The sequence below is a fragment of the Trachemys scripta genome, chromosome 3 (assembly GCF_013100865.1).
Source record: "Trachemys scripta elegans isolate TJP31775 chromosome 3, CAS_Tse_1.0, whole genome shotgun sequence".
NCBI classification, from domain to species: Eukaryota; Metazoa; Chordata; order Testudines; family Emydidae; genus Trachemys; species Trachemys scripta.
Genome location: NC_048300.1, coordinates 121,103,833 through 121,115,289, shown reverse-complemented (window position 1 = coordinate 121,115,289; position 11,457 = coordinate 121,103,833).

Sequence of the window (11,457 nt, the reverse complement as noted above, 5' to 3'; positions counted from 1 at the left end):
ATTTAGAAGTTCCCAGTGATGGAGAACCCATTGTACCCATCATAAATTATTCCCATGGTTAAAAAATTACACCTCATTTCTAGCCTGAGTTTGTCTAGCTTCTAGTCCCAGCCATTTGGCTCTTGCTATACAATCTTTGTCTGCTGGATTGAAGAGCCCATTTTCACATAGAGTTACCATATTTCAACAATCAAAAAGGACACGGGGTGCTGCCCTAGCCCCACCCCAGCCCCGCCCCCTCCCACTTCCTGCCCCCCTCAGAATCCCACTACCTGTGCCCCCCCACCCTAACTGCCCCCAGGACCCCCACCCCCTATTTAAGTCTCCCTGTCCCCTGACTGCCGCAACCGCTCTCTCCACCCCCTTCTCCTGACAGCCCCCCCAGAACCCCCGACCAATCTAACCCCCCGTTCCCTGTCCCTTGCCTGCCCCCCCCCACCAGGCCGAGGGAGAGCTGCGGACTCCACTTGCAGCCAAACAAATAAGGCGCTGCTCTGCGGGAGAGGGGGAGGGACTCCAGCTGCTAGAGGCCCCAGTGGCTGCGAGCGGCTTTCAATCAGGCACAGCCGTCCAGTCAGCTGCACCGCACTCTGCATGAGGGGAAGGGGGAAATCCTGGACATTTCTACCTTATTAGAAATCCCTCTCTTCCCCCCCCCCCCCCCGCTCGGACGGCCATTTAAAGGTAAAAAAGCCGGACATGTCCAGGGAAACCCAGATGGATGGTAACCCTATTATCACACAGTTTTGATTGTCACATGCAGGCACTTATAGACTGATCAAATCACTCCGTAATCTTTTGGTTAAGCTAAACCAATCAAGTTCTTCGAATCTGTTGCTATAGGGCAAGTTTTCCAATCCTTTAATCATTCTCATGGCTCGTCTCTGAACCTTGTTTAATTTATCAACATCTTTTTTTGAGTTGTGGACACCAGAACTAGACACAATATTCCAGTAGCATTAGAATCAATGCCAATTACAGAGGTAATATAACCTTCCTACTCCTCCTGAATATTCCTGTTTATGGATTGCATTAGGCCTTTTGGCCACCATGTCACCCTGGCAGCTCATGTTCCAGTTGATTATCCACCATGACCCCTGGGATGATTTGGGGGATCTATCTGTACAACTTATGAATTTGGTGTGAAATTATGATCTCTGTATTTTTATCAAGCTGGAATGTGCAGCCCTTTGCCTTCTCTGGGCCTTTTACCTCCATGTTAGACTGAAGTTCCAAGGGGTGGCCCAGTGAAAGGGTTATCGAGGGTTATTAAATCTTGATGGAACTCTGTTAAAAAAGAAACATCTTGAGACAAAAGGATGACTCCTACCTAGGGGAACTGGTTAGGCAAAAGATTGCTTAGCAATGCAATCACTTGGAGGGGAGTGTCTGTGACCACCTGAGGAAACTGATCAGGGAGACAGGTACTGGAAAGTTATAAAAAGACAAGAGCTGATCTAATTGGGGTCTTAGGCCATTTTCACCAGCTCAAGCTGGGGGAGTGGCTGCAGGAGCTTGATGAACCTGGGGTGAACCCTGCCTACCCGAATGCAGATAGACTCCTAGGCTAATGTTGCGCTAGAAGGGTCATCGCATGCAAGATAAATGTTTTCTAAAGAATCTTTCTTGTGCTATTGGACAAAGAGTAATGGTGTGTTAGACCAGTGGTTCTCAACCAGGGGCCTGGGGTCCCTTGAGAGACCGCCACACTAAACCAGAGATCAGTGCCTCAGTTAAGACTCACTGGGGCCTAGGACAGAAAGCCAAAGCCTGAGACGTGCCACTCAGGGCTGAAGCCAAAGCCTAAGCAACTTAGCTTCACAAGGACCCCTGTGGCATGGGACCCTAGGCAATCACCCTGCTTGCTACCCCTTAATGCCAGACCTGGTTTTTAATCTACTGGATATGCAGAAAAATAGTTGTGCCACAACTGGGCTGTGGAATTTTTATAGTATGTTGGTGGGGCCTCAGAAAGAAAAAGGTTCAGAACCCGTGTCTTAGACCACTTGGCATAGGATTCTGTTTGCTTTCACTACCGCATTCCTCTGAAGAGAAAAGGCTGCCACCTTTGGTGGGATGCTGGGGAATGTGCAAAAGTTGCTGGAGTGGCTGTGGGGGAAGACAGAAGTAGTTTCGGGACCTAGCTGATTGGAGTGGGGCATGGGAAGGGCCCCTCTACAAAGAGGCGTCAGCTGCATCCGGAGCAAACAAAAAGCAAACACTGGTCTAGGTATCTATCCTTCGTTCTGTCTGTGGGTACGTTGTCACTACCCGCCGGATCAGCGGTTAGTAATTGATCTATTGGGGATCGATTTATCGCATCTTATCTAGACACGATAAATCGATCCCCGAACGCACACCCGTCGACTCTGGAACCCCACCAGAGCGAGAGGCGGAAGTGGAGTCGACGGGGGAGCCGTGGCTGTCGATCCCGCGCCATGAGGACCAGAGGTAAATCGATCTAAGATACGTCGACTTCAGCTACGCTATTCTCGTGGCTGAAGTTGCGTATCTTAGATCGATCCACCCCCCTAGTGTAGACCAGCCCTAGGTGTGAGGGGATGGACTAGGTGACTTCAAGGCCTCTTCCAATCCTACAGTTCTCTGATTCTAAGTCCCATATTAGCTGCCCCATTATTTTGCTGGGGTCTATGACAGACCTACAATTACTCAGGTTGTCCTGTTCCCCATTTTTAAATATTGGCACATTAGCTTATTGATATCCCCTCACAGCAATCTGAATGAGAAACAGGCAGAGCTCCTCCAAATCTGTGACAACTCCTGAGTCTTTTTTAGTCATAGTTTCCCAGAATAGTCCCCTATCCTGTAAGTAGGGCTATGTTTTGTCCTATATTTTGACCTTATATTTGGCCCTATTAAAACACATTGTTTGCTTGTACCCAGCTTACCAAACTATCCAGATTGCTCTCTATCAGTGACCTGTCCTCTTCATTATTTATCACGCCTGCAATCTTTGTCATCTGCGAACTTTCAGTAATTTTGTTTTCTTCCTGGTTATTGATAAAAATGTTAAATAGCATAGGGCCAAGAACCATTCTCTGCAGGATCCCACTAAAAACACACCCAGTTGATGGTGGTTCCCCATTTACAATTACACTGAGGACCTATCAGCCAGTTTTTAATCTATGTAATGTGTCCCCTGGTGATTTTTTTTGTACTATTCCAGTTTCTTAATTATAATATTATGTGGTACCAAGTCAAATGCTATATAAAAATCTAAGTATATAACATCAACGCTATTCCCTTTATCAACCAAACTTGTAATCTCATCAGAAAAAGAGTTTTATAAGACCTATCTTCCATAAAGCCAAGTCAATTGGTATTAATTATATTACCTTCCTTTGTTCTTCTTTATTAATTGGGGGAAATATGGTCTACATGAAATTACAATAAGGTGGGTGCACAACTGGTTGAAAGAGGGAATTCAAAGACTAGTTATCAATGGTTCACTGTCAAACTGGGATGGTATATTTAAGGGGTTCCTTCAGTGGTCTCCCTGGGGTCCCGTATTATTCAATACTTTCAGTAATGACTTGGATAATAGGGTGGAGATTATGCTTACAAAATTTGTAGATGACACCAAGATAGGAATGGTTGTGAGTACTTTGGAGCACAGGTTTAGAATTCAAAATGACCTTGATAAATTGGAGAATGGGTCTGAAATCAAGAAGATAAAATTCAATTAAAAAGTGCAAAGTCCTTCATTTAAGAAGGGGAAAAAAATCAAATGTACATCTACAAGATGAAGAACAACCAGTGAGGTGGTAGTACTGAAAAGGAGACCAGGCATTCTAGGGAAAAGAAACTGACTAGATGACAAATAGTGGGAAGGTGAAATTTTGGAAAAGGCAATGAGAGGAAGGAGACAGATATTGTTGGGTGTCTACATGACCCAGTTTTCTGGGATTCATGTGTTTTGGGGACCTGTCCTGAGTAGGTTTACTGAAGCCCGGTACATTACCAGTTTTAACTGAGTTCCAGACCAAAGTCAGAAAGTTCACTCCGTTGACTGGTTGACTAAGGGTGATTTGCTAGGGGAATGGAAGGTATGTGGATGGTATATGTGGCAGAAAAAATAATAGGTGGCTTTGTTCTATATTTCCTGGATTTTGTGGCTTTGAGTTTGGTTTTATTGTTTCTCAGCAACCTTAGCTTGTTTTCACAAGGTGTTTCTATGTTTGAATGTAATGGTTTCCTCATCGCCCCTACTAGCTGGGTTGCAGATGGGTGGAGCTAGAGAGGAGCTGGAGAATTGGAAAGTGACTATGAAAGGCACCTTGGGTGTAGTGTTGGCTGTAGCTAGCCCCAGGGAAGACAGGCACTTCTGTGTCAGGGCTTTGGCTGCATTAAATAGTTTTAAAGACAATGTGGTCTTGGTGCATTCATTCAAATACTCCAAGTGCTGCAATCTATAGAACAGAAAGGAAAAAGTAGAGTGTAGGAAAAGTAAATAAAAGCTCTAATAAATTAGCATTTCAAACATGATTAAATAGAGATGAATGGAAAGCATTAGATATATAGTACAAAATACGTATTAGTATATGCTTGTATACATGTGCATAATATATAATGGATGGGTGGATGATTTCCCTGTCTCCACTGGGCCTTATCTTCTTGTTCAGATACTGCTAAATATCTCAACCAATGCTGATATATCCCTGTATCCCAAAGATATTTCTGAAGAGGAGGGGTTTGTATCAAAAGTTAGGTCTTTGGGGAAAAAAATCCTAGAGATATTTTGTCCTGGCCCACTTTGTGTCAGCTACTCCACCACTGAAAATAGCTTAGCTGTGCCCCTGCAACAGCCTAAGCAAGACTGAAGGTGGGGGGTGAAATTTTTTGACTTGGATGTATATTTTGAAGAAGATTACTAAGGAATCTGTGGACTCAATAAATTGAGAACTGTCTAATTAGAGCAAGCAGTGAGCATTGTAGAACAGGTCCAGGCTCATCCAGAAACTAGTACATCAACCATTCTTTGTTCACTCCTGTTTTCTTTAACTTTCAGTGATATTCTATCAGCCTTTGAGCATTGATTTCATTACTTTTCCACCAGCCAAGAGGTAGATTTGCAAAATAACTCAGAAAATGGAGGTAAAATACTGACCAGAACTTAATAGAAAAACAACAAAATTATGGTTGATTATAATTTTCCCAACATTCAGAGTACATCCTCCACTCCCAACAGTCTCTGTCATTATTTATGCTACCACCATCCTTCTGATCAATCAGTCCCATAAACTGGGAGTTGCATTTGACGACTCCCTCTCTCTCTCACACCACTCATCTAGGATATGTCCAAATCTTGTTGCTTCTTCCTCCATAACATTTCTAAGGTCCAGCCCTTTTTTTTTTTTTTTTGGTCCACAATGCTAACATTTTTGGACAGGCCCTTATCTCCTGTCTTGATTACTGCAATCTTTTCTTCTGTGATCTCCCTACCTTCCACATCATTCATCTCCAATCTCTACCAAATGCAGCGGCAAAATATCACATTTAGCCTACTACACTCAATACATCTGCCCTTCAATGCTCTTAATATTTCTGCCTCATCTTACTTATTTCATTGCTCCCCCTCTTCCACTTTGCCCACGATGCCAGCCTGGATTGAGTACTTCTTCACAAATGTCTTTATGCTTTCTTCTACATGTTCCCTTGTTTACTGAATGCCTTCCTTCAAGGGATCGGTAATACCACAACCTTCTCCTTTCAGATATTTATTCAATTCTTATTTTTGCCATGATACCTACAAAGTAACAGACAGTGTACAGCAGGTAGGCTGGTGGTCAGTCTGTATTTAGTTATGTAATTACAAAACAAATTAATAATATTAAATGTCTATATAGTATATATAAAGTGCATGTATGTATTATCTCCCTCTCCTCACCCTTCATATGCTCCGTGACTTAGATTATAAACTCTTTGGGGCAGGGACCATGACTTCTACATATGCACAGCACTTAATACAGTGGGGCTATAATTCTGACTGGTTAAATATTAAATTATAACATTACTTCAGGAACTGTACTTTTTTACTAGGGTGTTATTTCAACCATCCTGTCTCCTTGAATCTACTGCCTGAAGTAAATCACAGGCTGCTACTGCAACCCATTTTGTTTGTTTTACAGCAGAATAACATCCTGTGCTTTTTGCTGCACCTGTGGTGTCTTATATTAGCCACAGATGAGCAGGCTGAGGCCTAGTGACCGCAGTTATCAGGAGGAAATTGATGACAGACTTAGTCTCTTCCTTTAGCTCACACTGAAGTGATAGGGACTGTTCCTATTTTTGTCCCATCAGGCAAGACTTTCTGCTTTCATAAGGAGAAAAGGGGATGGAATGAGCATGGCTTTCTGTTTTAACTAAGCTGTGTTATTCAATTTCTTTCTTAAGTAAGGGAATAAAGCCCTTTCTTCTCTGGGGAACAATTGGGAAGAGAGTGCTGCAGTGAGTTAGAGGAAAATGAGGGCTAGTTAAATATGTTGTGCTGTCTATATCACATTCTCAGACACAACAGAGAATTCCCAGTGCAACAAGGCATTACAAGGTGGTGTAAGGGAAACAGCCCCAGCATCTTGAGGCTTGATCCTGCAACATGCTGGAGTCTAGGGGAGTTGAGAGTGATCAGTACTTTGTAGGGCATGGACTGGAACTGTTATGCTAGTATATCAGTAGATCTGCTCCTGGATGTTTCTATACAAGAACACCAGCATAGTAAGAATCTTTCTTTTTCTGCCATGCAGTGCCCCTCACAGCCCATCTTCCCAACATTAGTTTTAAAAAAATTGGGTTAATGTAAAGAACCCATGAAACATTCTGATAAAAGCACAGGCAGTAAGTATGCCAATAAAAAGTAGGTTTCAGAGTAGCAGCCGTGTTAGTCTGTATCCGCAAAAAGAACAGGAGTACTTATGGCACCTTAGAGACTAACAAATTTATTAGAGCATAAGCTTTCGTGGACTACAGCCCACTTCTTCGGATGCATAAATAAAAAGTAATGAGTTTTCAATTCCTACCAGCTTGAGCTCAGCTCCTATTAGCTCACTTTGCATACAGTAATAATTCTCCAGTGATTAGGGCTACTTGAGTGAAATGCTAGGAGGGCTTTTAACCCTTTAAGGTGACATGCAGAGGAGGACAAAATGAGTGTGAGTGTGTGTGTGTGTGTGAGGTTGGTTTCTTTATGTTTTAAAGAAGACCTGCAACGTTTATTCCTACTTATTTCTTACATTGAAAATTCAAGTTCTGTCTATCTTGCTTTCCCCTGACAATACAGTGGATAACTGGAGAGTTAGTAGGCTTAGAACAGTAGAGAAACTGGATTAAGTGAGACAGGAATGAGTTTTGTTCATGCTGTTTAAAACCTTTTTGTTTGGGGGTGGGGTGGGGAAGTGTGGTTTATCAAATCTGCTTAATTAAAATACCTGAGAAACACCAGGGGTGAGAGAGACACTTCTGTAGTGGGGATAAACTGTTGGAGGTGGAGAGGGAGGGGGGCTGTTTCGGTTAAATATTAAAAGCAGGTACTTCTTCAGTTAAGGATGAGAAAACTCATAGGGGAGATTTTCAAAAACACGCATGGCAATTAGGCACCTTTGACTTTTAATGACAGGGAGGTGCCTTTGAAAATCTACCCCCACACCTGAGACTCCAAGGAGTGCTTTGCAAAACCAGTGAATGTCCCAGCTCTGATGTTCTTCATATTGCTACAGCAAAAGTAAGCACAGAATAAAGACCTTTTTAAATAAAACCTTTCAAACCTTCTCTGTCCATCAGGAAGAAAATAAAAGGACACTTCCCCCTACCCTTTGCAGGGAAAATATTTATTTTTACATAAGAGTGGGGTGGAATGTGGGTCTGGGGGTTACTATCAATTCTTAAGTCCATTCTGGTGAAATTTAGTGATATATGGCCCTTAACCTCAAAGAGCTAATCAGCACAGCTTTTGGAGAGGCAGATGATGATAATCCCCATTTTACAGATGGGATAGTGAAGGCAAAAGTTAAGTGATTTGACCAAGGCCACAGAAGGAATTTGTGTCAGAGTCAAAACTAGAATGCGGTAGTTGCATGTCCTCAAACCTGTGCTTAGTCCACTAGACCAGTGGCTCAAACTTTTTTAATGGTAATCCCTTTCACATAGCAAGCCTCTGCGTGTGACCCCCCCTTATACATTAAAAACACTTTTTTATATATTTAACACCATTATAAATACTGGAGGCAAAGCAGGGTTTGGGGTGGAGGTTGACAGAGCGTGACCCCCCCATGTAATCACCTCATGACCCCCTGAGGGGTCCCGACCCCCAGTTTGAGAGCCTCTGCACTAGACTATGCTGACTTCTTTGCAGCTTGAGCTACACTAGTTACATAACAGAGGTACTGGCTAAACTGCCAGCATCTAGCTAAGAAGGAGTTTGTAGCAGCAGATCTGTCTATTGTAGTGCTGTGATCGTTAATCCTCCCAAAAATCTTAGGACCTATGGACTTAATTTTCATAGACCCCTAAATGCAGCCTTGATTGGCAATTAGGGAGACAATAATTAACTGATGAGATCTTTAGGAAGACTCATGTTTAGTCCCCAGTGCTCAATTTATATTTTCAAGGCAAACTTTTAAAAATAAAGTCCTGGAAACTTTCTAAAATATGAAAGCTGAGAGTCACTTTTATTGTTTGGGATGTAGAAGTACATGGAAAGCCATTGTCAGAGGCTTCACAGACCTCAAAGGTAAGCTTCCTTTCCCCACACCTGTGCCTGTTATGTGGCTTCAAGAAGTACAGACCCATCTATTACATATGTCTTACTGTTTTAAAAATTACTAGAGAACTCTAGCTATATTTGTACATTTCTGTCTTTGGAATGTGTTAATTCAGGATAGGCATGATATAAATCCTTGAAGTTTATATTAGACATAGAGCTCTGTCTATTGTATATAAGGGTATAACTTTTGAAATTATTCCAGTTTCCATTTGGCAATCCTCTTTTGAGTAATCCTCTTCTTGTGGCTCATATTGTAGTTGAAATTATCTTTTCTCTTATTAAGCTTTTTGAATGGACTTTTTTTTTCTGCTGCTGTAGGTTTACAAAAGGGACACGTACAGAGCTTATGAATAAGGCTTTGTAAGCTGAATTGAATGTTCTTGTTTAATGAACTTGAATAAAATATTAAGCTGTACTTACTATAGACTGAGTATAATCAGATGGTACTAATTGCATTTAGAATCTGAGTGTGATATGTTATGTTTGGAAAGCTAACATTATAGCTTAGAATGCTTCTAAAGTCTTCTGAAGAAAGATTTGTGCTTTTTCCAGTTATGAATAATATTGTATTTTTTTCATTTAATAGAAATGGATTATTTTAAGGGAATAATGGTTGTTCTGGTTTCTCATTATTTTGTTGCTTTTCATTTCTGAATGAAAAAGCTGTTATATAGCTTAATTGATAAAACTATTGAGCGGTAGTTTAAAATAAAGACACCCACACCTGCTAAAAGAAAAATATTTTTAACGATAGGAAAGGGTGAAAGTGATATGCTCCGTCAGCATGAGGACTGCAAAAGGAATAAAAGAACTATCTTAGGCTGGGTCTACACTACCCGCCTGAATCGGCGGGTAGAAATCGACCTCTCGGGGATCGATTTATTGCGTCCCGTTGGGACACAACAATCAATCCCCGAATCGACGCTCTTACTCCACCAGCAGAGGTGGGAGTAAGCGCCGTCGACGGGAAGCCACAGAGGTCGATTTTGCCGCCATCCTCACAGCGGGGTAAGTCAGCTGCGATATGTCGAATTCAGCTACGCTATTCGCATAGCTGAATTTGCGTATCTTAAATCAACCCCCCCCCGTAGTGTAGATGTAGCCTGAAATACTGAATCTTGTTCCTAAAGATGCCCTTATTAGATGAAATACTCTATACAGGGTAAACACAACTCTGTAAAAGGAATATACACTGGTGTGTGTGTGGGGGGGGGGGCGGGAATTATACTAGCAAACAGTAAGTCTTGGGAAAAAGGTATGTTAAATGTTGGTATATAAGAAGCAAAGCTTTTTGTCAAACTTTGTACTGTGTACAACTATGCCAGAATTTGGTTAGAGCCAGCTGTACCAGACTTATAGTGGATTCCAGGAACTAAACTTGAAGATTTTGTTGTTCTATGAAAAAGAGGAACAGGATAAACTTTTCAACCTGATGGGTAGAAAAGCTAGTTTCCATATGTCTTAATTCAATCAAGAAAGCAAATCTGAGTGCAAAGAAAGGACACACAAATTGTTAATATGTGACTTGAGGAGGGTCGGGGCGATGTTTAGTTGTTAGAGCAAGGGTCTAATTTAGGAGGTCTAGGTTCCATTCCTGACTCTGCCAGTGTGACCTTGAACAAGACACCTCACTTTTCTGACGTGTTTTCTCCAACTTTAAAATTTGGATGATGATTGTCTCTGCGTGGCACTTTGGGGTCTTAAAAAGGTGCTACATATAGGCAATTAAAAGTATCACTGTTGTTACCAGTGTTCTGCATCGAGCACAGCTTCAAAAAATAAGCAAACAAACAAACAAGAACACTCTGAGAACAGGCCTTTTAGGCCTTCTCCGTACATCATATGCAATATAAAAAGAAGGGCACAGCTGCCCCACCCTCCGTTTGTTGGTCACCTTAGTGGTCCATGCTACAAAAACGTTGTAGCAACACTGTCTTAGGGCATGTTAGTCCTATGATCTTGGGGATCTCAAGAGATTTTGAATGTCTAAAAAATAATTACTCCTATTTATTTGACACATAAGGAATTTGCCGCAGAAATTTAGTGTCTCAGGTGAGGTGCCTCACAGCAAGCTTTGTTGTACTTTTAACTTTTGAGTGTTCCTGTTTGCTTGCCATCGTATATTATAGAAGAATGTCCCCATAGAATTTTAGAATGCAGCTTGTTTTAGTAAAATGTTGTTTTTTTGCTCCTGCAGATTCAAATTCCAGAGGAGCTCTTAATGAAAGCAAGTGTGGGAATTGTTGCTTCTGTTTACTTAATATAGTCTGAGTCTCCAGTGTGAAGTGCTCATGTGACAAAGTGGCTTGTTGGTTTAGAGTTATGGTTCATTTGTCAGGTATAAGAAATCTAGATCCAGATAATCCCTCTAAGCTCTCTGCCTCAATTGGCTTACTATTGAGGCTTAGTAGGATTCAAAAAAGAATTAGATATTTATATGAATAATAAGAATATCTGCAGTTGCATTAGGTAGGATTATCATTCATAAGTGATATAAACCCTCTTTCTAAGGACATAACCCCAGACAGTTAGCAGCTGGTTTACAGTGAAACTGGAGCTGGTCAGAAAATGCAATTTCTGTTATACAGGAAATTCCAACATTTTGAATGTTTGTTTCACTGAATTGAACTGAAAACCTGAAATTTCCCATGCAATAAAAATTCTGAAAAATGTTGGGA